General features: G+C 37.7%; 1 protein-coding gene across 3 annotated transcripts in view; it reads right to left on the bottom strand.

Moving 5' to 3' along the window:
- Positions 1–26,715, bottom strand: part of PLXDC2 (plexin domain containing 2) — a 407,490-nt gene that overhangs the window by 217,509 nt on the left and 163,266 nt on the right. The gene's annotated exons all lie outside the window — the stretch shown is intronic.

Raw genomic sequence — 26,715 nt, 5'->3', positions numbered from 1 at the left:
CCAAGAGGGAATCCTGCCTGAAGATAAAGCAAACATAGATAAGGACAGAACCATAAGCAATGCAAAGAAAAAGCCAGATCCCTGACCAAGTATATCTAAGTGCGCCAACTCCTGGGCTTGTTCAACCACTTAGAGGAACCATTAAATCTCTTCTATTGTTAAAACACCTTGAGTTGAGTTATTACCAACCAAAAGAATCCGAACTGACAAACAAGTTTCCTTAACTTGCACGAAAAGAGACTTAAGCAATGTTGAATAAGACAACCTTATCTACAGATTTATAGATCTAGATAACAAACATCTCCCATTCGCATCTGGTAGTCCAGCAAATCACACAGAAGGAATGAAAACTTGTATTTAACCTGCCAGAAATCATCAAGTCTGAATAACAAACAATAATGATTCATTTGATTTTTCAATGAATGGTATAAAAGGGTGGTTTTGAAGAAAATATTCAGTGAGTTTAAATTAAAAATTTAATCTTTTTTCCCTATTGCTAGTATTTTGATAAAGAGTTCAGCAACACTGAGGTCAGAGATGTAATCTTTAGATGAATTATGTAATAGATTTTATGATGCTGCCAAATTCTTATACAATTGCCAGATAGATATTTTCTTTAATATTACAAACTTTCAGTATAGAGTTCGGTATAATTGTTGCAATCAACATATCTAAAATGACTTTGGTATTTTCCTTAACCCCTAAATCCCTGTAATTAATCAAGACACAGTCTTGAAGTTAACATAAAGAATAAGAGTATCATTATGCTAAACAATGGATTAGCTGCAAAAATATACATTTTTTTGTCAGTAATCAGTAATTACAGTTACTGATATGGCTATGTGAACATACACCTTCATTTTCACTTAAATCAGAGCTTCTCAAAACAACATCACATCTTTGAAAATACTGAAAGTTAAAGCTTTTTGACGTCTTGGTGTTTGACTTCTATAGCCCAAGCTTGCCAAGTTGTCATGGCAACTTTTTTTCAAAGAGGAAGACAATTTATTGTTTACCTAGGAATTTAGAGACAAAAGTTGTTAAATTCCTGGGAGAGGTGTTTGGCTCAGTTATTCAGGAAAGCCATAAAACAGATGTCTCAAAAATATGACATCTTAGCACTACTAAATTATTCAAACCGTATCTTGTCCTTTATAGGAGTAATGGTTCTTAAAGCTTTGCCAAAAGCCACTTCAGGCACAAAGATTTTCCTATTCTGCTCAAAAGCAAACTACTTCTTTCTTTCTTTTTTTTTTTTTTTCTTGCAAACTATTTCTAACATCATAAAAAATAAAACAAAACACTACTGTGATATGCCTACTTGCCAATTCATTTAGGAAACCAACTGTTACTGAAAGTAGATGGCACAATAGGTAGCTATAAATCCTATAAATCCATGCTTTTCAAACATGTCTGGAAATGTACAGCTGTAAACAGAGGACATACACCAAAAACACAGAGAAAAAGTCTTTGTAACTGTAGCCTAACCATTCTGCAACCATCAGTTTACACAATTTCTTACCCAAAGGTTGTCTTCTCTTCCATCATGGGTGTTAAGTTGATTTTATGTTGAATAGTTCTTATGGATGCCTCACATTGCCTATGTAGTAATAGCATTTGAACTCTAAATTCATTTCATTAAGAATTTTTTTAAAAAAATCAAGAATATACTGTATGAACATCACTGTGCTAGTCATTTGAAATATATGGATATATAAAACATAGTCAAAGTTCTCAGGTAAACTTATTCAGCATTTAAACAATCAGTTACCTTTCAAAGATAGTTTCATAATAAATAAAGAAATATTATAATTTGAATGGTTCTTGCCAGATATTAATATATGTAATATAATATAATGTAATGTAACCAAATATGTTACATTCTTATATAAATGATTTCACAAGGGCCATATAGTACATTTAAAGGTAAAGCTATTTAAAAGTATTACTTGTATATATAAAACTCCTCAAAAACAAAGAGTTAAAAAATAGTGATCTAAAAAAATCATGTTGATATAAGAAACCAAAGGACATGATCAAATAACAAAAGGAGAAAAAGAGTGAGCTGGCAATACTTTTCTCAACTACATTAGAAGGAGGTGACCTACAGGGAATGTGGTGTAGGAAGATAGGTCATATGAGTGTCTCTGTTAATAAAAAGCCAGTGAGAGTATTTAGCTTTCTTTCACTGGGTTGCCAAAAAATGAAATTAGACCAACATATTTAAGCACATTTGAAAAGCATATGAACAGAATATAAAGGATTATTAAATTAGCCCCACACAATTTCAGCACGATAGGAGCAATTACATATTATCTTCAAATAGCCTTCAATATACATCAGCAAGTACTACAGCAATACCCTCTTCAGAAACTCAGAACAATTACATGGGATACAATTAAATTTACTGTTATGGTGTCAGAAGAATTAAAATCAGTTCCTCTATCTCCTGTTGATTATATCAGATTATTGCACCAGTTCTCATTATGCATATCTTTTACGTATCTTCAGTTTCTCACAGATGCCTTTGCTATTTCTTTAAGGATTTTTACCTACTTGATCTATTTGCAGCATGGTCTATCCCCCTAGAAATATCTTGTCCATGACTCTTTGGTAGGTATTATTTATTTTATCAGTTCTTCACAAGAATTTAGTTAAGTGACACCCAAGAATGTAGGATTAGTTGGTGTGTGTGTGTGTGTGTGTGTGTGTGTGAATTTATCGTGAGGTCAGATTACTATGTGACATATAAAATATGGGATTCCAGCAATATTTCCATCATAAAACAGTTTTCATTTTCCCAGTAACTGTTTCTCTTAGATGAGATCATCTCTCATGCTATGCAAAGAGAGGTAAACTGTATGGCCAAGGGAGCATAACACATTTATGATCTTTCAAAATAATAACAAAATCAAAGCTTTATAATTCAATTAAGTTATTGCCTACATCTCCAGGCATTTTGGAATGTGTTGGTATGTGTTTGTGTTGATTCATTTATTAAATGAAACAAATAGTATTTTCTACCTGGATATATTTTATCCAGTATACTTTAATTTGCTCCTGGTAGAAACTTTTAACCTTTTCAAGAATAAACCTGCGAGAGTATTTCCAGTCTTAGAGTGGTGAAAAAAGCACAGACCAGAGAGAGAATCTGGGGCAGTTTTGAGTGAATTAACATCTCAATTTATCTTTTATAAATACAAGCAAGTGATGGCCAATCATACAGTGGCTGCTAAAGAGCTGCACTGCCAAATTACAAGGGATCTCTGAAGGCTCCAAAAACTTAGGGAAAAAATACATGCATGAAAAAAGTTTAAAAATATGTACGAAACTTCTATTAAAAAGCTCAAAATTAGCATTAGAATAACATAGCTCAAAGGATATTTGGGTTGAAGTACAGCTTCTACCTCTAAATAGTCACTGTAAATTCTGGACTTTATATAAGGAATTCAACTAGGTGTCTCTTAAAATTCCTTTCAGCTAAGGTTCTGAGATTCTAAAGCCACAAGGCAAATGGGAAGAAACTGCTAGGGGTGAGTGAGTCAGAAGACTTTGCATTATTTAAGTGATACCCACCAAAAGAAATATAAGTGTGCAGTTTGAAGAACCAACACAGGTAGCTAGTTATAGTAACTGTATAGTATAGTACCATTTCAATAGGTACTTAATCATCCTTGTTGGTAAGTTGTAGATTGGCCCCAAGACTGGAGGCAAATTAACAGACTTGTTTCAAGGAGTGTACGAATCCCTGGGAACACTGTGCGTTATCTGTGCAAACTAAAAAAATCACAGGTCTTGTATTTGTGTGCATTATTTTTCAAATGCACAATATATTGTGATGCATAAAATGTGTGATCATTTTACAGTTACTGAATTTCTCTATAATTCTTGGTGTATTTTTCCAATCAACTAGAAAGAAACAACAATGGTGTGAGGGACCATAAAACATTCTGATAATCCAAAAAGACAATCATAATTTATATGGACATTTCTATTTTAGATGTAGCATTCATGATGGGGCAGGAACTCAGACACTATAAACATACTGTCTTAATCCGCTCAGGCTGCCATAACAAAAGACCATAGACTGAGTGGCTTAAAAAACAAAAATTTATTTCTCACAGTTTTGGAATCTGGGAAGCCTAAGGTCAAGGTTCTGACTGATTTGGTTTTTGTGAAAGCTCTCTTCCTGGCTTGTAGATGGTTGCCTTCTCGCTATGTCCTCAAAGGGCCAAGAGAAAGTTCTTTAGTGTCTCCCCCTCCTCTTATAAGGATACCAATCCCATAGCGCCCACCCTGATGACCTCATTAAATCTTAATTACCTCCTAAAGGCCCTATCTCCAAATATAACCACATGGGGGTTAGGGCTTCAACATATGGATTTAGGGAAGACAGAATTCAGTCCATAGCACATACAGATAGTTCCTTTATTAAGTTTGGATTTGTAAGAAAGCCCTAGATTTATTGCCTTTGAAAATTCATGTCATTCTCTAGTGCTAATCAAAATTGCCACTCAAGCTTTCTAATATAGGAGGGCTTTTTGAAAATCCATGCAGTTCTCTAGCTTGGCCTATTTCTTAGAAAAAAAATTGAGATATTTATAATTTTACAAGAATTATGGAAAATTTTACTCTGGAGCAACTTATAAAAATTATAACTCAGTTGACAATTTTCACACAACCAATATTTGTGGAAGAGTTGGGTAATTTCCCCCTATGAACTGGTCAATCTCACTTCAAAGGTAACTGTTACTGTTCCCACAAACACTGGGCTTGACACAGCCACCCCTTCCATTTCATCCTCCCCACCACATGCCACACCAGCCCTACTAGCTCTCCTGGTGTCCCACGAGTACGCTATGTGCCCTGACACCATACTGTTCACCTGCTCTTTTATGCACCTGGGATGATCCTCCCCTATTCTGTCATGCTTTCTTTCTTAGTCTGCTTTAATTTCCTTTGTAACTTTTATCATTGGACTTTAAAAAAAAAATTATTGCCTCCCCCCACTCCCCGTTTAAAATATCTCTCCCTCTCTTTATTGGGTTCACTGCTGTATTCTAGATAGTAAACATTGGTACATGATAGATAATATATAGATTTGTAAGTTTTAGACCTTCTTTATATTTTTCAAGGCTATTTACTTCAGCTTTATTACCTCCTAGAAAAGATGTTACAGTGGTGGATTCTTCTTAACAGCAAGGAAGAAGTAAAAACTCATACACAAACCAATCCAATTTATTTATAAATATATTTTATTCACTATCCAGTTTATTATTCTTGAAATTTCCATGCCCTATTACAAAACCCCTCAAGCCACCTCTATCAGTGGTTATTGCTGGGTAACAAACAACCCCCAAACTTGGTGGCCTGAAACAACCATTCATTTGTTTAGGACTGGGTGCAGCTGGGCATTGCTTCTGTCCTACACGGTGTCAGTTGGGGTCACTGATGGTTTGTGGCCAGTTCTCATGTCGGCTGGTTCCACATGGACTTGGCCACATGTTTAGGGTCTCTCTCTCACTGTGACATCTCATTCCCAAGGAGACCAGATTGGGCTTATTCCCAAGCTGAAAGAATCCAAGCAAGTGAGAGCGGAAGCTGCAAGTGTCTGGAGGCATTGCTTAGAAGGTGCTTAATGTGACTTCCATCCCATCGTTTGATCAGAACAAGTTACAAAGCATGTCCTGGGTTCAAGAGGTGAGAAGATAGATCCTACCTCTTTATGGGATAAACTGTAGGAATTTGGGGCCATTTTTAACCCATCATGCCATGCAAATTTTCTGTGCCTGAGTGGTTGAGCTGTTTTGCTAAGTATAAATAAACAGTTACTTTGACCCCTCTAGGAGATACTGTATCATTTCCACTTCAGTTGAGAGACCATTTTGACTATACCTGTGGGTAGCTTCAATTAAAAAAAAAAAAAATCTGTAGTTGCTTTCATTTAGCATAGAGTTACTTTTAACAATGTAAATCTTCCTATTGTTTTTTAAATAAGAATTTTAAAAGCCCATTTCAAATGATAAATTCTTCCAGGACCACATTTTACAAGAAGGAAAATCTTGTTGCCAACTCACTTAACTTTAGGTAGCTGATGTACAGGTTAAACAAGGGCAGAACAAAGGGAGAGAGGCTGCAATAGTTTCATGAGCCATTAAAAATAAAGAAGCAAAAAGAAAAGCACAATCTGTTGAAGTTTTGTTTTCAAATTACCAATTCTAGATTCAAACAAATATTTTCATAATATGGTTTTGCTGACTTTGCAGAAAGGCTCCCTCTCAGATCTATAAAGCTGGTATTTATACCTTGCAATAAAATTACAAGATAGCTTAGGAGAGATTTTATTTCAGTGCAGTCTGAGAAGCATGCTTTCCTTTTTTGCTTCTGTCTTACAAAATCACACAAGGGAAAATCAATGTTATGAGCTTCTCACTTTCCTAAGAACTAGCTGGAAAGTGTAAGAAAAATGCATGGAGGTCAAATATTCAAGTGAACATAGTCTAATGTAGGAAGATGCTATAAAACAGCCTATTTATTTACAACCATTTCTTTTAGATATCACTCCTACAAGCTAACAAGTATTTATGATGCACTGATTATGTATGTGGAGGTCTTCAGCTGATGGCTGTGAAGGGCAAAAGATGTTCATGATAATACTCCTTGTTCTCCAGAAACCTGCAACAGAGTGACATAATGCAGGTACTCAAATCTCTCTACTCCAGGCCAGCATAAGATAAAGGCTGTACTAATGGCAGCTTCAGTTCTATAAGCCTTCTCAGGAGGAAAAAATCTCATTCAGTTTTAGTGATAAAATATAGGGCTCATAGAAGTCATGATATTTAATCTGGGCCTTGAGGAATTAATTGAGAGGGGGATTTTGCTCAGAGGGACTGGTCTGAACCCAGGGGAATGAGCAGAAAAATACTAATAAGATTACAGAAAATAACTAGAACAACAGACACATATAGGGGAGTAATGTGAAGTGAGTGCAGTTAGATATGTAGAATTTTGATTGCACAAACCTTTGAACATCAGTCTGGAAAGTCTAATTAACTAATTATTTTTTGAAAAAGAATAAAAGAATCAAGAACAAAATCCTAACAGCTCAACCAGGTTACTAAGAGGGAAAACAAAAGGGAAGAGGCTGTTGTGAGAAAGACTGAAGAATCCAAAAGACTTGCCAGTATTTAAGAGGGTGAAGAACACTCAAAAATGACCCTGCAGCATTTAATCAGGATAACTGGGACAGCCTGGATGGTTGAGAGTAACTATGCCAGTTAACATTTTAAAGTGGAACTTAGCATATCTACATGTCATTATAAATGCTAACAAACAAATATAGGAAAATAAATATCACTGGTTTCCAGATACAGTGCATACCAGTGGTCACAGAACAAGGCCTTAGGAGTAACCAGATGTTAATTGAGAAGCCCTCCCATATTCAAGTAACACCTGTATTTCTATCTTTCTCTCACTGAATACTCGAATAAGTGCTCAACGGAGGACAATGCCGTGAGCTAATGAATGCCCTTGAACTGTAGCAGTGGTTCCCAAACTTGTCTGCACATTAGAATCAATTGGAGATCTTTTATAAATTTCACAGCCCAGATCATTCTCCAGACCAGTTAAATCAGAATCCGGGCTGGGTGCAGTGTGATCCCAACGTGCAGACACGTCTGGGAAACATCACCTATTAGCTGAAATTTCCAATTTGTAACTGAACATGTTCTATATCTATATGATCATACCAAAACCAAGGCTTTAGAAATATATTAAAAAATTCAACTTATCCATAGAGAGTTTACCAAAATTTAAGAATTTCATTTTTTCAAATGTTGAGCTTAGTACTTTCCAAAGCACACACAGTAAGGTTTACATTCCAGAGAACTGTAGGAATAATAAATAGCCTTTCCTCTGTTTTGGAAATGATGATCCTTAAAGTTCCAGTGTTGAAATCGATCTCAATAAAGAAGGCTGAGTCCAGATTTCTATTCCTTAATGGATATGAGATCTGGAGAATTTCTGATTTCTCTGATCTGGAGCTTTCTGAATGTCTCATAGGTTGCATCTGTACATGTCCCAAATAGTATAAATTTGGAATCCTCATATCATGGTTTTGGATGCATTCATTTGACATACAATTTTATGTGTCATTGTCCCCCTCTCCCCCGCCCCCCCCCCCACCTGGTGTACTAGCTTTGAAACAAGTATCAAGATAAAGCAGCTTCAAAAATGCAATGAATGTGCTGCATCAATCACTTTGAGATATCAACACAATTTTAAAGAGCGTTAGTCAGTCTGCAAGCATAATCATCAGGCTTTGCATAAACACGCAGTGCAGAGAATGAAGCAGTGGTAAACTGAACGTGACTATACCAAACACAATACTAATTGTAAGTAGCACTCGGTGGAAAGAGGTTAGATTTAGCTATGGAAGTTTAACATTATGCATTTGTAATCATTATACCTGATCCACACAAAAAACACAAATTGAGCCATTTTCCTGAAACGATACCACTTTACTTAATTTTTTCTTTTCTTTGACAAGATTAGACACGTGACTGAAGTGACCAGTTCTCTCTTGTCTTTGGCATTTGAGGGCCTTGGGTGGACACTCACAGAGAAGCAGCCTTCTGTTCCCAGGTGTTTGCTTCAAATATCAACCAGCTGCCTTTTTAGATTAAATATCTTTCCCTTTGATATTAGGACATTAAAAACATTTATTCAGGAGACTTTTGTTTTAAAAAGTATATAGTAAACAAAACTGACACAGTTCCTGCATTTATGCTGTTTACAGCCTAGTGGGAGACACAGGCATTAAGTGATTGTATTAATAACAAACCCTAGGGCCACTTGATTTACTTTTGTATCTCAAATGAAAAGTTCAGAAGAAACCAGGACAGGAACTCTTACTTGAATGTTCTTACGTTAGAAGTCTACATATATCAGATACTTCTATAAGTAGAGAATTTCCATATGCTCATGGATTTCCTCTGCCTGGGCTTAGATATCCAAGTAGTTCTCTTCACTGATCTACACTGTGCATAAACGTTGCTTAGAAGTAATCACCAGTTAATATTTTGAATTCAGTTAATCTGTAGATAAAATTCAGAATACTGCTTAATGGTTAAAACATTAAAAAACAACCTGGGTTAAAAAAATGAAAAGAGCTTATGTCAAAGTTATCTTTGGGTTTTACTCTGGAAGGAACATGATTATTCCAGAGACTAAGGAGACAATGGGGAAAGGGATTGGGAAAAAAATTCTTAGGTTCACTCAGAGAGCAAAGAATGTAATAAACATTCCAATGAATCAGACTAGTGAGAACAGGTGTGAACAAACAACACATCAGTGTTCTGTTACAACTAGTATAAAATCCAAAGTTCAATCCAGGTCTTTGCATTAGGCTATGTTGACCTGATGATTTATAAGTAAGCAGTCCACTATGTAAGGCATAGTTCCCCAAATCCAATACAAATTTGGTCCCCTGATGTAGTGGAGACTTTACATAACTCATGATGGCCTAGAGGTTTTTGTTGCAAAAAATGCCAACAATGGTTTGCAAAACATGTAGAGGAATAACAGGCATAATTAATTTTTAAAGCCGAGGAAGAAGAACCAACAGATTGCCTTGAAAACGGAAAGTGACCGGTTCCCCCAGAATATTTTATTAAGCAGTAAGATCATTAGCTGGTTAATCTTTTAAATAGAGGAGTTTTGGAAAGTGGCTACCTAAAAATAACCTGTTTGCATACTTTTCAAAGTATTTATGATAGAGACAAAAATGTTAGATCCACAGAAAAGAATTCATAATACAGTGGTTCTCAAAGAATAAAATGTGAAAAAGACAAGGATAACTTGATGAGTTTTTTAAAAAGATACATTTGGTTATTCACCTATCATTTACTCTAATATCATGTTCTATTTCTTGTTAATGCTTTCTTTTTCTGAAAAGATAGGGTTTGTAGATAATGCATATTTTTAAATGCCATTAATTTGCAAATGAATGAAAACATTGAGTCTTTTTTTTTCCATTTTGGTTTTATGATATCTGACTTCCAGAGGCCACTGCCACAGTGCTTTTTCCCTTCCTCTTCGGAGGTAGATGAGAACATCTTTAAAGACTCGAAAATATTGGTCGTAAAACTGCTGAGCTAAAGCCTAGAGAATTTCTCATACTCTGACGAAGTGTAAGTTACTCACAAGGACTCTAGGAAAGTTGCATGGTTTCCATCTTCAAAGCCGAACTCCCTCCCACTTCCCCTGGAAGCGACAATAATGAATCTAGCAAATGAGTATTTGCATGTGCTTTACATTTCTGTTTCTTGGTACAGGGCTCTAAAGAACTCCTAAGGTCACTCTGCTGCTTATGAGTGGCTGAAGGGCTATTGTGCAGGCACAGAGAGCTGCAGTGACCTCCTCAGAGCAGGGATGTGGGTGGCAGAGTTTATTTACATATTACTGATCTTCTAATCCTTTTTCCAGGAAGCAGCCTCTGAGGGTCCTCTGGGGATCAAGCTGTTCCTAGTACAAATAATGCCCAGGAAGTGCATTGGGCCCCAGAGAAATGCAAACTCCCTTAAAGGGCTTTCAAAGATCTCTGGGCTTGGACTTGAGCCTCAGGCTCCAGGTTCTTCCTAGGCCAGTCTCTCCCTGACCAATTTATAAATACATTTATAAAGTCTAAATAAGTTTATACGATTTTCCCAATAGTAAGTTGAGGGACAGTTGCTAGTCTGCTACATAACAGTTTTATGACAAATTCCTGCTGAGTACCACTGTGAGTTCAGCATTTTAATAAAAAATGAAATAAAATGTGGCTAGAGGAGAAAGATCTAAATGGTTGAGGTCTTGTAGGTCAAGTCATCTGAGAAATGAATGGGGAAGAGTCCACTGGATGACAAAGAGAAACTGGATTGACTTTGCCCAAAGGTCAGAAGGACGATTCATCTGTGAATGTTCTGGGGATGAAATATTCAGGCAAGGATGAGAAAACAGTTTAATAAATCAAGATGTCAAAAACAAAATTTATCCTTAAAAAAGGATAAATTCCCATTAGAAGACTTTGAGCAAAGGCTGTTGGGGATGTTATGGATAAGTTTCATGTATTTGGATAAGAAATGCATTTTATAATATCTCAGGTTATTTTGACTATCTTTAACCATATTTCAACTATATTTAGTTTAGCTATATTTAAAACTACTTCCTGAAGTAATTGGTGACTAGATAAACAATTTGCTATTTGGGTAAGAAATAACCTGAGATCAATCTGAATTTTCCAAAAAAGACCTAGATTATTTTTTTGCCTTCTTCACCAACTTTCCCTTCTACATTCTGTCTCTGGCATGTACTCATTCATTTGGGTCAGAGCTCTTAGGTCACTATTTACCTTATATGATGTCTCATTCTAAACAAGGCTACCTGGTATACAAGAAGAAAAGTATCATTACTTGATGTTTAATTTTCTCATCAGACATTAATGATTATTGAAGGATGTATGCAATTGTGAGTGATTCTAACCACATGCACAAAATCTGAAGAATTTAGCTATACAATTCAGTTTCCAAAACACTATGGCCAAAGCTTTTAGACCATTAAGGAAATATTGTTTACAAATAATAGACCATGAACATGAATATAAAAAAGAGGTTAAGGAATTTCTCCAGCACCACAAACAGGGAGTTCATATGGATAAAGACAGAGAAAGTGTACACTCTGGTAAACTGAAGTGGCTACTTTTCCTGAAGAGATAAACTATCATGGGTTCACTAGGAAATATACCATGAGGAAATGGGTGGAAAGAATATACAATGTGAGACTTCTATTGCAGGGATCCATGCAGCCAGTCACATGATTGAGGAAGAATAGGATTCTCATCAAGAAAAGAGTAGCTAAGTTCGGATTGGAAGGTTAGGTGTTCAAGTGTTGGAAACTTCATAAGGACCCTTTTTAGAAAATGTCACGTAGTAAATTGTCTCTCCACACCTCCCAGTTATCTTAGTCCACACAGGCTGCCATGATGAAATACCATAGACTGAATGGCTTAAACAACAGAAATTTATTTCTCAGAGTCTGGAGCCTGGAAGTCTGAGATTAGGGTGCCAGTCTGGGCAGATACTGGTTAGAACCCTCTTCCTGACTTGCAAACAGCTGCCTTCTCACTGTGTTCTCACACCGCCTTGCCTTTCCTCAATGTGTACACGTGGAGAAAGAGCTCTGTCCCTCTTGCTCTTCTCATAAGGCCACCAATTTTATCAGATTAGGACCCCACCCTTATGAACTCATTTAACCTTAATCACCTCCTAAAAGCCCTATCTTCAAATACAGTTAGACTGGGGATTAGGGCTTCAACATACGACTTGGGGGAGGAGGTACAATTCAGTCCATAGCACCAGGTATCAGTTAGCAGGGATCAAGAGAAAGAGCTGCAGCATGGTGGTGCATGGGGAAGGGTTGGCTGGCATCAGGAGCCAGAAACAGGGGATGCGAGTCCTTATCCTGGCTCTGCCAATAATCTAAGCTGAACCCAGCTACTTCATCATACCTCTAAAGTGTTTTGTGTAAGATACCACTTATATCTGTTGCAACTGCTACAAAATTGAAAAGAAATGCAAAGTCTCACGCTAAAAGTCCCCCCTCCCCCAGTTATTTGATTGAGTTTCTTTCTCTTTTTCCTCCAAATCTATCTGCAAATTAGAAATGCTGTAGTTATTTTATACATATGCAATACTACTGAATGATCAGTCATACAGTTTAATCCATTTGTTATTTATTTAATTTTTTAGCAAGCTAGTTATAGATATAGACCAGAGCACACTTCTGTCTTATTAAAAGTTGAATGTATTGCCAATGTTTCAAATCACTTTGACTTTCTAAATTCATCTCACTGGTAAATCTAAAATGTTTCAGTCTTCCAGGAAAAACAAATGAAGATGATTACTTCAAGAAATGTCATTGTTTAAATTACAATACTTATATGTAATTAATCGAATATATAAAAGTTTTTCTCATTATGTCTAAATACTTTTGAAAACTTGGAATATTGAATCAATCATAACCGAACAGTATATTTCCCATGACTCCAATTTCGCACACTGTAATATTTCAGAAGAACAGAAAATAATCTTAGAAACATTCTTCAAAATAACCAGTGAAGGTGAGACCTTTAAAACCATCTTTCACTTCTTGTTTTCAATATCATGTTTACAAGGGACACAATAGGAAGTAGTTCACCAGGACTGTACTTACATAAAATAAGTACAGAAGAAAAGTAGGACAGAAGAGATCTGGAATATATCTCCAAGAATCAGATTATATTTGATTGAATTCAACTCAACACATAGTATGCTTCCTCTGGGGTATACATGAAGGCAACAGTGAGGTGCCTCTCAGAACTTGGAAATAAGATGGCCCTTTGGAAGATTACCTAGTAAGTTTATATTAATTAAGAATGTAATTAGTTATTTGTTTTGTATATAGTGGCAATAGCATCTGGTGGCCCATTGGACAGATGAACCTATGGGCATTTTATTTTACCATCACTGTGTTGGTCCATGCGTGATTAAGAAAAAAAAAAAAAAAGAATGAACAAACAACTTTTAAGTGTTTGGATATCTCTTGAGAAACTAGAAGATGTGGCATCCTGTGCCCAAATTCCCACATGGCCGCACTCTGCTGCAGCTGGGTAGCAGCTGCCATGGTCCCCATGCCCCATCATTCATTCTCCTATATCTCGGAAGAAATTCCCTTGCAGTAAATCATGACACATGTGATGATATCTTTTTTTTTAAACTTTTTTGGACTATTGCCACCATGACCCCAAGGGCTCAAATTTGCCAACCAAATGTAAATCCAATGATTGTCTTTAAATATGGGACTGAAGAGTTTCAGATCACTCAGAACCCAATCAAGGCAACTGTAGTAAAATGTCAAGACAACAAACTTGGACTGTGCTAGTAATTTAGAAAGGGGAAACCTAATGTACTTGATGGAATTCGGTTTGGAGAAAGCCTATGTAAAGCAAAAGGGAGTAATCAATCCAAAACAGTGGTTAACACAGCCATTTTTAAAAACGGAATTCAATTACTTCATGTTAGAAGTAGGCAGATATATAATCCATCAAGAAAATGGGGAGAGAAATTCCAGATTGATCACATCACAGGGGAACTTGGAAATAGGTCTCTCCTGATTCCCTAATAATAATCCCGGGAGGTTAACGCATGGATTACTCTATTAAAGGAAGCCTGGGGCCATGGATGATTCATTAAGGAGTAAGTGGGTGCACAACCCTGGAAGGGTCCAGTGTTTTGATGAGTCTTACCCCCCGCCTTTTCTACCTAGATGCCCAATGGCCCCTGCTCATCTAGAAGCACTATAATGCCTGCTGTCACCTGAGAAAGCCCAATTAGCACCCAAGGCAGGTGGCTTAAGATTCACAGCAGTGGTTTCAGGTTTTCTATCATCACTGGAAGGGACAGAACTCAGTAAGGTGCTTCTTTGTCCTCTGTCTCTGTCTCTTTGCCTCTGTCTCCAGGCATGTGTGCTTTTGCGGCATTTCAATGTATGGTTGCCTGAGAGGGGAAGCAGAAAGAAAGGCCGCGAAGTGGATAAAAACAGCCCCAGCAGAAGCAAAGTGACTGAAGTAAGAGCGGCAGCGGCAGCAGCTTACTAAAGCCAAGGGGACACTTCTCCTGCAGGTGCACCCTTGCCTCTGCGAAGTGTGGTGGCTTCACTGCTCTGCTCCAGAACGCTACAAAGAGTCATGCTGCTGACACCAGCGCCGCTGCCGCCTCTTACTACTACTATTTTGTATGTGACAGCTTCAAATATAACTCTTCAAAAATACAGTTTAGAGGGGGTAGGGGAGGAAATCTGCACAGAAGCATGAGCTTCAATCAGCACAAGTAGATAGGGAACTCCAGTGGAAACAAGCCGGGTTTCCAGCTAGGCACCAAAGAGGCATGACTGCTCCTGCACCCGGGGAGAAGGGTTTCTACACCATGACCATGGGACACTTTCTCGGTAACCACCTTACTTTCCCTCATCCTTCATCTCTTCTTTTGCAGAAGAAAATGGTATTCAGGTCATTTGAGTGTGAAGACAAATTTACTGCCATACAAAGGATCCCAGTGGACAAGCTATAATCACATACCCCACGTCACTACTCGTTTGAATGTGGAAACAGCCAACAAAAACATCAGGCTTTTGATGGTCATCTAGTTCTAGTCCTGTCACATGCTATTTTCCTTACAGTCCTGGCCACAAGTGAGTCTTGGTTTTCTTGGGCAAAAAGGAAGTCAAGTCTCCCTATGCTTCCTGGGTTTTATGTCTAACCCTTAGTTAAATACTATTCTCCCTGCATCCAAAAATTTTTACTTCAAATCAATGAATGCTTTATGAACATCAACAAAAGATCCAGCATTGTTTCATCCCTCGTGGAGGCTGTAATCTGAGTTAGATTTCCCTAGATTGGGTCTTTTGAAATAGTCTGGTCATTTCTTGGCTATATGGTTTGGAGTGATATCCATGGAGTTTCACTTGCCAAACCCTGCTTTAAATAGAGAGGCCCTTTCACTTATTCTAGAAGAGAATCTACCATATATTTCTCGCATGGCCTTCTAGGAATGGAGACGCAGGATAATGATTTCAGACTACACAAGTTGTTAGTGGTAACATGAGCTTCTAGTCAAGAGAAATACTTGGTTGAGAGAAAGGGCAAATTTGCCCGTAAGGGAGAAGAGGGGCCACTGAGATTGAAACAGAGCCAGGTGAACAAGGGTTTTGTGTGCATGTGCTGAAAGGGGCACAGTTAAGGAAGAGAGAATTGGGGAATCTCATTTGAGCTGCCCCATAATCTTGGGTCCACGGTCGCATCTCCTTTCCAGTTTTCATAATGTCTGATCCTCTTTTTTTTCTTTTGGCAGCACCGAGCAGCTTGCAGGATCTTAGTTCCCCGACCAGGGATCGAACCCGTGCCCCCTGCAGTGGAAGCAAGAAATCCTAACCAATCGACCACCAGGCAATTCCCTTGATCCTCATTATTTCAAAAAGTCCATTATGCTTTGATTTCCTTCATTCTGTCTCATCCTTACCTTCCAGAACAATAATCTAAAGAACATATTTAAAGCTTAAGGCATTCACTGAAGCAAAAGGGAGTCTTGGCCAGTCCTCCAGGTAGCTGTTTAATTTGTACTGTCTCCATGAAAAAAAAAATACTGGTTTTTGCTCAGAGAAATAAGTGTCTAAGTGTAAGGTAGAAGGGGCTATCCAGCCACCGTTTATTTTCCCCCACTGAGGTAATTTTTATTTACAGTGATTAGGAATAATGTACACACATGTATGTGCACACACACACACACAAAACATACACACACAAACATACATTTACAAATCCCTGAAATTTCTATTTACGGGCTTTGAAAAATATCTATAGTTTATAGCAACCTTGCCTACACATAAAGATTTTTAAAACCACTACCTACAATGCCAAGTTCTTTGGTTTTTAATTTTGCAACTGCAGCCCAAAGGAAGACAATGATACGTTGGTATGGAGGCTACTGGGCAGATGGGAGATCACTGGTGGAAAGCACTGCTAGAAAAAAAAGGATGAGAAAATTAATGTTTGTCCCAGATTCCGCTTCTGTGCTGTCAACCCGCTCCTTGCTTTGTTTCAGGGATGGTTTCAAAGTTGGAAATCATTTTCTCTTACCAGATTCTTTATTACCAACACTTAAAAAGTCAATAGACAATCAGGAGGAACAGTTTCACAGTCATTCACCCCTTACTCTAATTTGCATTCACAAGTGATCACCAGCTGGAAAAAAAAAATTCCCTTTGAAGATGTTTAAACATTTTTCTTAAGGAGATAAAAACACAGAGTTTTTTTTCTTTTGTCCTTTTATGCAAATGATTTAAATGCAGAAAATGTCAACCATTCTCCTTTTAATAACAAAGTAAGAAATACACCTTTACAAAGCAAAATTTAAAAAAAAAAATCCTTGAAGTGGCAGTTATGATTGTTCAGTGACTAAACTGCCTGAAGAGAGCATGTCATATACATTTGAAATATGCTCAGACCATAGCAAACCTATTCGATGAGGCAAAATTATATTTTAACCGTCATGGCAAAAGTGATTTTGATTTCTATTTAAGTTCTTTGTGGACCAGTAAGTAATTGAACTGCAGCTGCTTTCTTTCTAAAGTCTTCTGCCTAAATAGAGCTACATTGGATGGGCTGTTGTCAGGAGCAAAGAAGGGGGGCTTTTGAATGTATTGATTATTTTATTTCCTTAGGTTTATGGTGGAAAATATTACTTTCCACAGAGTTTTTAAGGGACAGTGAAAATACAAAGATTTGTCTAAAATTTTTGTTTACCTTTAGAAGATAATTTTTTTTATCACTAGGTCCAATTAGTAACGTGAGAAAAATTTCTAATGAATACTTATTATTTTGGCCTGGCACATTTCTGTATTTATTCATAAAGTTGTTTGCTTACTCTTTGAATTGTACCCTTCCCATTTGAATATGACACCCTTCTGTTCTGGTATAGATTAATCCCATTCACTTGTAAAAATAATAAAGAGATATCTGATTCCTCAATGGACAGAGAAAGATGACAAGTCATTCTTTGTTCAGTTGGTATTTAAGAAAGAGAAAACTGATTGTTTATACTTGATTTTTAAGATAACAGATCATTCTACAACACTATTTACAGCGAACAAATTAACTGTTTTGAGTTTCTTGGAAAGGTTTGTTAGTGTCCCCTGTAAACATTTTCGAAAATGATATTTTAAATCACCTTCTGCTCTATATTAGTTTTATATGACAGAACAAGTAAAGATTTGCATTCAAATATGAACACTGTGCAAAGCACTATAACCTAAGAAAATTGGACAATATTATAACCTAAAATGTCCTTAGAGAAAAAAATCTGGCAATCATAAATCATGACATTCATCTTTGAAAATTATAAAAATGTCCAGAATAGAATTCATGAAACCTTAAAAAGTTAGGCAGTGTTATATTTAAGTGGAAAATCCTATCACAAGACGAAATATTTTTAGTTTTGGAAGTATTTACCTAAAAGACTTCTTTAATAAAAGGTGCTGTGACTAAGTGAAATGTTTAAACAGCAAGAAATTTGCTTTGCAAGTTTTCCTTTCAAATGCCTTTGGTGACAAGTGGGATCAGCATTGTGAATGCAAAATAATACAGATAAGATAGATGATTGATAGAGATGTTGTCTAAAAGATGAATGTTAGTGTTCTCCATAGCTTTGCTTTTTAAGCTAAAGATTGTGTAAATATATGAAGTTTACAAAAAGAGCTAGAAATTACTTGTAAAAGAGAAATAGTGTCAGCAGTATTTAATCCATTCATTCAATTCAGTGCCATGGATTCCACACTATTATTTCAATTTAATAGCTCAGGCTTGAAATACCATACAGAAAATAGCTCAAAACAACTGTTCCCAAGGGCTGCAAAGTGCAATTCTTCTCTTGTTTCTAGACAGATTCAGACAACTATGCATTGCTGGGACATGAACAGAAAGGTTTTCTTTCAGGGATACACAAAGAAAATTAAGGCAGTCTCTGTTCATTCCGAATGTTAGCCGCCCCTTCTCAAAAGGACCTTTGGCTATTTGATACCTTCCTTAATACAGTACAGGGTGGCACATTAGCAAATTTATCACAAATGCAAAAGCAAAGAATATGAATATGCATATGCATGCTTTGTTATAAAGAGACCTTATCTACCTTAACACTGCTTCAGAAATATAAGATGAGATAAAAGTCCCCGGAACACTTAGCAAAATATATTATACATCACTGCTTAAGAATAAAAATATACTTTTTTCATACTGTAAGTTTAAATCATCAGGGATTTTTAAACACCTCCTATATATGTAATGGCCCACCTATGTGTAGACCTAATAATGTTTCCATAGAAGTCACAGTACTTGGCAAAGACACATGAGACATCTTTGACAAAGGTCCATAGAAACTTCTGGGTGCCACACAAAATTACAGATAATCATTGTTTATCAGAGTCCTAGTCTTTATTTTTCCAAAACATTGGTACTAAGTTGTAGAGTGCACATTAATTTGTTAGATAAAATAAATGGCAAAGACTTGGTGTGATTTAGTGTACTCGGTTGGTGTTTGTTAGTATTTCTAAAATTAAGTAAGTTCACATCATAGGGGCTGGCAGATTCATTATGCGACAAATCTTCACGGGAATAAGGAGTGGCCCCGATACTTCTCCAGATGTAGTAATAAAAATCATATTATTGGCATGACTGTACCAACTCAGACTTATTTAGTCATTGAGCTACAATCACTTTATTATTCTGTTTCTGATTCTGAAAATATCACATAAAAGACTAGTCTTTAAGGCATAATCCATTAATATAGAACAGGACTGTCCAGTGAGTGACCCCCAAAACTATCTCTCTGTTGCCCAGAAGCCAGATAGCTGAGAAGATAAGCTATGCACCTAGCAAGGAGAAGACAGAGACTGAACTCAACATTCCATGGAACCTGGCACCCCCAACCCAAGTGCTGCCACTTCCTAAACTGCCGGCAGGTCAGCCTGGGCTGCTTGGTGCTTGACCTTGGGTATGTATTTCCCCTGTGCAATGCTCCTCTCAGACTTGTCCAATAAAGAGGAGAAGCAAACAGGACACAGCCCTGCCTGGACCACTGTCCACTGGGGGACACCTCCATGAGCTGCCAGGAGAAGAGGACTCGAGCGCCTGCTGGCTTTTTTGCTCCCGAGTTCCAGCCCATCCTTCACCCTGAGCCCTTTCCTCAACTTGCAAAGACTGGACACATTCTGGACTAGCAAACAATTAGCCTGGTTATTCAGCAGGATTTTAAAAAATCAATTAGATAAAGATCTAGACCTATTACACTAAATGGTACTATAATTTTGATACTGAAAATAATAATTTTCATGAAAGTGTATTTTAAATGTCCTGTTGGAAGTTAGCCTGGGGAAAGAAGAAAAATAAGATTGCAAGATGACAAAGTAGAAATTCTACTGGTTAACCTGGTGTTCCCTACATTAGAAGTTCCTTATCACTGCCCTAATTAATGCAAAGAAAGTCAGAGGACATGACACAGTCCTCATGAATGGCTAGGAAATTGAGGTAGGAAAAACTCAATGCCAGATTCTTATAATTAATCTCAGGGTCCTGGTGAGGGGAGGACCTCTCTTTGTATATGGAGAATGCAAGAATATTATTCTAAAATATAATTCTTGTTCTAAAAATAAATTATATGACTAACACACGATAATTTTACAACCTGTATGTATCATTCCGAAGACTATTTCCATGCTCTTACCGTAAGCAAATTCAATTAACTAACAGTGAAGCATCATAGAGATAATTCAGTTATTCTTTATGGAACTCTTTGAAATACAGTTATGGATCTGTTTTCATTTTTGTTCCAATAAAGAGCTGACATATCAAGCTAAGAATAATCTATAATTGAGCAAGATATATGATACTCTATTTTAATGCTCATTATCTTTTTAGAGGGTGAGCAATAATTGCAGATAATTTCTGCCTGATTTACTATTTTCAGTGGATTTTCTTCTTTGAAAACTAAAAGTCATCATCAATATTCTAAAAGCAAATGAATGGGATTAAATCATAAGTTTGAAACTACGTGTTTTTCCAATTTCCAAAACAAAAGAAGTTGAAACAGATTTTGTTGTCAGTTCACATACAACCTTTGGCAATACAGAGTTGAAGAGATGAGGCCAATTCCCAACCCATATGAGATGGGTGCTTGTCAAGCTTGTAGCAGGCCACACTGCCAGGGAAGGAAATGACCAGGATCTGCAATTGACCCTCAGAATCAAGCAAGCACCAGAAGTTTGGGTAAAACTTCAGTCATCGTGGTTAATATAAGTTATTGATTAGAAATCTAAATATTCCTGAAATTCATATGCTCATCAATAGCATTCCTCTAACTACTGTCTCATTTTAGCTCACAATAATTCTCATCTAAATTTATTTCATCTTTCCACCCCTTAGATTTTGGCTTTCGGATCCACTCCTCACTCATTTTTTGGGCACCAATACAATCTTGCCTTTCTCTATTTAAAATATTCAGTAGCTTCCAAGTTCCTTCCTGATAAATCCCAAACACCTTAGCATAGCATTAGGAACTGAACATTTGTGTCTCTCCAAAATTCATATGTTGATACCTAACCCCCCAATGTGATGGTACTAGGAGGTGGGATCTTTAGAAAGTGATTAGGTTATAAGGGTAGAGCCTTCATCAGTGGGATTAGTGTCCTTACAAAAGAGATCCCTAGAGAGCTCTCTAGCTCCTTTAGCCATGGGAGGACACAGCAGAAAGACAGTCCCCTATGAACCAGAAAGTGGGGTCTCATCAGACACCAAATCTGCCAGCTCTTTGATTTTGGACTCCCAGCCTACAGAACTGTGACAAATAAATTTGTTGTTTAAGCCACCCAGTCTATGGTATTTTTGTTATAGCAGCCTGAACGGACTAATACACATAGTATAAGGGAGTTTAAAAATCTTGCCCCACTTAGCTTACCAGTGCAAAACTCTCTGGCTAGAAATACCTTGATACCTGCCTACCTTCTAACTCTCTCTCTATGACGTGGTTCAGATGACACCTTGTCTCTCTTCATTAATCCTGGCTGTCTACAGAATAAGAGTCTTCCTCTGGGTGCTGATTAACTTATGCAGTATTTCTGCTCCTTTTTAATCACATGCTCTCACAATGCTTTCCTTCTCATCTTTTGTGGAAGGCAATCTGACACTTACATGCATTTAGGAAATTTCAATTCATTCGAGTCAAATAAGTGTGCTTCCTCAGGATTATCTGAGTATTCCCTTTGCACAGCTTTCTGATTCTGCAGCCACAGATGGATGCCTCTGAAAGTTTAAGATTCCCCTAAGATGGAAATGCTTCATTAAAAAAATCTACACCAGCTTTTCACATTCATAATAAATATAGTAAAAGAACGGTTCAGTATCAGGTGGTACTTTTCTTTCTTTTGAAAAATGTCACAAATCTGCATTATCACATTCTTCTCATCTGTAAGTACTGTCTTCCATGAGTTCACTGAGCAGAACAGTGGCCTGAAGAAAGAATCAGCACAGCAGTATTCTGCAAATTTTCATTATTTCTGTGAAATGGGATGATGTGTCTTATTACTACCCTATATTTATATTCAGTACTGTTGTTGTCAGATCTCTGAAACTGAGGAAGCGTATCTAGGCTTGAGACACATGAGCAGTAGGAGTTCATTACCTAAGAATATTCTGATGTATTCTCTGTACTGCAAACATACCATGGAGGTTATGCCCACATGGGACATTATGAAATTTGCCTTTGCTTTGTAAAATACCTCAAAGTAACAGCATTCTCTTTTAGATTAAGGATTTGCCAGTGACTTCTTTCCTGTCAAATAGAATACCTAGTTATGAACTGCAATAAAATATTAGAACACACACAATAACCTGTGTGCAGCAATTGGCAATTGATAGCTTTTTAAAGAAATATATTATAGAATTTGTGACAATATGATACAGATACAACTGGCAGTGTGCCGCAGCAGATGATCAAAAAAAGAGTTTTTACATATGCATTTAGTGGAAACACAGTGGATCTGTAGCTTTTAGCTACTTCTATTGCACATATTTGCTAACTATTCTCCACTGTACTTTCCTCAGATATGAACTTTAATGCGATCATAGATGATACAATTGCTAGATATGCCTGCAATTTTTATTTAGTACAAGAATGAGAAATCCACAAGATATGTTGTTGGTAGGCACTGCAATTTAATCTAAGATTTTTCAGAAATTTGTATCCTCAAAACTAATAGCTAAATCTGCTCTGTGCTCTAACTCCTTGCAATGCAAAGTGTGGCCTGTAGTTTAGCCACGTCTGCATCACCGGAGAGGTGCTGGTCTAACTCACAATGTCTGAGTCAGTTTGGATCATGGAGCTACACTGATATGATCCATAAACCCTATTTTTAATCTTCCCTTCTTCAAGTTATCCAGGTACTTTTGAATCGAAGCCAAAAAAAAAAAAAAAATCACACTTGACAATCCTTTTCAGAAACATTTTCATTGTCCCAAGAGAGGGAATATGAAGTTCCAAATACTGGATGTGGAAAAAAACCACACATTTGGTTCCATGTGTTAGAAAGGACTGATTTCTGTAAAGTGAAGAACTGTCAGTTACCAACAGCATTACACGGGAATAAGCTGAGGAAACAGCTTTATGAAGACCAATAATTCTCACCAAACACTGCTCAGTCCCTCTCCATCCCATAAGGCACCCTTGATGCTGCAAGAGCTCCACCCCAGAAAACGGAAGGGCAGCCAGCAGCGAGGTGGAGATTCACGTGTTGCTCATCCATGCGTGTGTCCCTGGGGTCATGGAATTCACTGAAGGCTGCTCAAGCATGGCCGAGTCATGAATGGAATTCAGTCTAACCTGAAAGTCCCTGAAGCCCTTATATTCCCAAAGTAATTACAAAAAGCATGCTAGTGACTGCTTTTAATACCTACTAATCAGGGAGAAGTACTCTTCTTTTGACTTGCCCAGGTGGTTATACATCCACATGAACAGAGGAGGTACAAGAATAAAGGTCTCATGTAAAATAAAATGCAGATCAACAGTGGTACTTGCCAAATGTTGAGTCCCCGCTTATTCATCAGGAAATACAAACTATTTCAAAACATCTTTGTATCTTCACGAAAAGAATATGAAAAAAAAGAAAACAATGACAACAGCAATGAAACTTCAATTGGAAGATTCTTTAACTGGGATACTAAGTTTTACAATCCCTCCATTATCTGTTCTTGTGCAGAGCCAGAAAAAATATTGTCACCAAGTTAAGAGAATAACAGCTTTTGTTTAGTTCAGAATGAATTTGTGCCAAAATAGTAAATATGCTATTGTCTTTTGTTTTCGTCTTTGTTCAGTGAAAGTGGGATACAAAGTCTAGACAATGGCAGGAGTTGGGGAGAACATGCACAGGAATGCCATTCTGGGTGGTTTAAGTCTCACTGGGATACAAATTATTTTAACAGCCACTGCTACAATCAGGGCTCTCAGGCCAAATAATTCTGATTCCTGACATCGACTCTGGAAGCTTCTAAAAGGCAAAAGCATACACAGTCGTTCATGCTCATTGCTTATATTAAGCAACATAAATCAAAATGCTGTTCCTAAAACATAGGAAAAATCTTGTCACGATGCCCAGCACAGAGCAATCACTTTACAACCATTTGCTTCCTTTCTTTCTTATTTCCATTTAACTCAATCGGGCAAAAGTATTCTCCCCAAAAGAGATGCAACGGTTTTCAAAAATACTATTTCAAGGGCCAGGATACATAAACTTTACAGAGAAGTTTCAGATGTAGGCTTTTGCTTCCAGAACTAGTGGTGGTGCCGAGGAGTGACTTATGGGACTTTAGATCCCCAATAATCTCCATCAATCCCCAGCACCCCATAAAAATAAACTCAAAATAAAAGCAGTCCTCTTGTTATGAAATCTAGCTTCAAGACGAGTCCCCTTTCAGCCAGATTGAAACCCTGAAGTTACTCTATCGATATTCAGGTGCCACAACTATCCAAAATCATTACATAATCAAACAGCCATTTATTTTTCCTTATATTAGAGGAAGCAAAGCCAAGTAGTAAGGCTAAATCTTGAGAGCTGGGCAGTCCTGGGTTTGAATGCCAGCCCTTTACTCATTAATGAGAGACCTTAGGAAAAATACTCAACCTAAATCGGAAAGTACCCTCATGTTAATCACTGAGATTAGCCAGTGAACCTGGGGATGCAGATCTCAGCAGGCTGATGTAGGGACTAGACAAGAGGATGACCATACAGCACCTGGCAGCTCTTAGCACCAAGTGAGCGCTCAGTGAATAGCTCTCTGCATCATCCTTCCTCCTTTTTACTGATTCAGAATCTCTGACATTACATGGTCTCCCTCTATTAAGGTAGAAAAAGAGAAAAACTGGCTGAATAACAAAATCATGGCTATACTAACAACTAGAATTGTATTGATATTTTGAGGAGTGTTAATATATCCCTGAGCAAAAGGATTTTCTATTTTACAAATGATTAGAAAAACTCAGCATCCTGCATGGAGATCACAGAGTTCCAGGAGTCTGTGTTCTCTCCCTTTAATCTCAATAGGTTACTAGTTCTGGGCAGAGAGGAAACATCTCTGCTTCTGTTCGGCTCTCCTTTCTTTATGCTGCACCCTGGCTAAAGAGCAGCCCAGGGAGGAACCGTGTTGCCTACTCTGAGCTGTTACCACGACACTGTTGCCAAAATAGCAGGTACGCTGCAGGAGTCAGAAAAGCCTCTTGCAGATATTATATGACTTCTGCTCCTGGCACATCCTCTGTTGTCTGTTAAGGGCCTGACAGGGGCAGCCAGGGACCACGAGAGCCACAAACTAGCTAAGGAGATGGAGAGGGGTTTTGAAAATCTTCGGGCTCTCACATCAACAGAATCCCAATGGCCTGTGCTTCAGATCTGAAGATTCCTCTCACCATGAGGGAAAAAAATGATGCCTTGATACCATCTGCAGAACTATGTCATATCTGTTTCATGAAGTTGAGTTCTTTTCCTAAATAATGAGTATTTCAGGGCAGTAAAAAGAATGCTGCCTGTTTCTTTAAAATAGAAACATGTTACCTGGGAGATAGTAGGAACTAAACCTTCAGATTGAGAGAATATCCAAACGGACAATGTCCAGACCATGGATACCAACAGAACTCTGACCCCAACCTCTAGAGCAATCAGTCCAGGGAGCCAAAACACAATCCTGGCAGCAATCGGCTCAGAAGGGGCAGGACTTGATTGATAACTGATGGTTTCTCTATTTTTTGTCCCTATGCCCAACTCTGGACCAACCACAGGAAGCCATATATGTTCCCCAATCACATGAGATGCTCGGCTTCTGACTAGCCCACCTCCAGCTTCTCCATGCCAACAACCTCTAATCAGAGCACACCTGGAGCCTTCTCTGTTTTTAACTGATTCCCACTCCCCTGCCTGCTTTTGAGTCTCTGCCAAAGGCAAGTGATAGAGGCTCACTCCCTTGCTACAACAAACTGAATAAATAGCTTCTGTTCTCATTTGAATGGTTTTTGCTTAGTTCCATAAGATTCACTTGTTTGTATCTGTTATATCTAGTATACTAACAAGATCATATTTTAGGATTTGCAATGCTAAGGACTATGGAAACTTAAGCAACGCAATACCACCCTTGAGGCCTCTGGGCAACCCCAAAATCTGCCTAGAATGTGCCTTCAGCAGCCTTCCCTACTCACCAAACCCACCTCCAACCGTCCTTCTCTTTCCAACTTGTGGCTCCAATTATCACAAAGAATCATGTACAGTAATAGAGTGACCAACCATCAGTTTGCCCAGAACTGCCCCATTTTAAGCACTGAAAGTTCTACATCCCAGGAAACCCCTCAGTCCCAGGTAAACTGGGACAGTTGGTCACCATACAAGACTCCTCATCATGCCATGCTGTTCTAAGACTCAGCCTTTGCAGATGTAACTCGTTCTGCCAGCAATCTTCTCTTTTACCCTCGACAAATTATCAACCTGGTGAGCTCCTCTCAATCTGCCGAGCCCGAGCCTAAATGCCCACTCCTAGGCCTCTTTGACAAGAGCCCATCC

Source organism: Eschrichtius robustus, chromosome 1, assembly GCF_028021215.1.
Source record: "Eschrichtius robustus isolate mEscRob2 chromosome 1, mEscRob2.pri, whole genome shotgun sequence".
Taxonomy (NCBI): Eukaryota; Metazoa; Chordata; class Mammalia; order Artiodactyla; family Eschrichtiidae; genus Eschrichtius; species Eschrichtius robustus.
The sequence above is the reverse complement of the archived record's forward strand: the minus strand, read 5'-3'. Positions and strand labels throughout refer to the sequence as shown.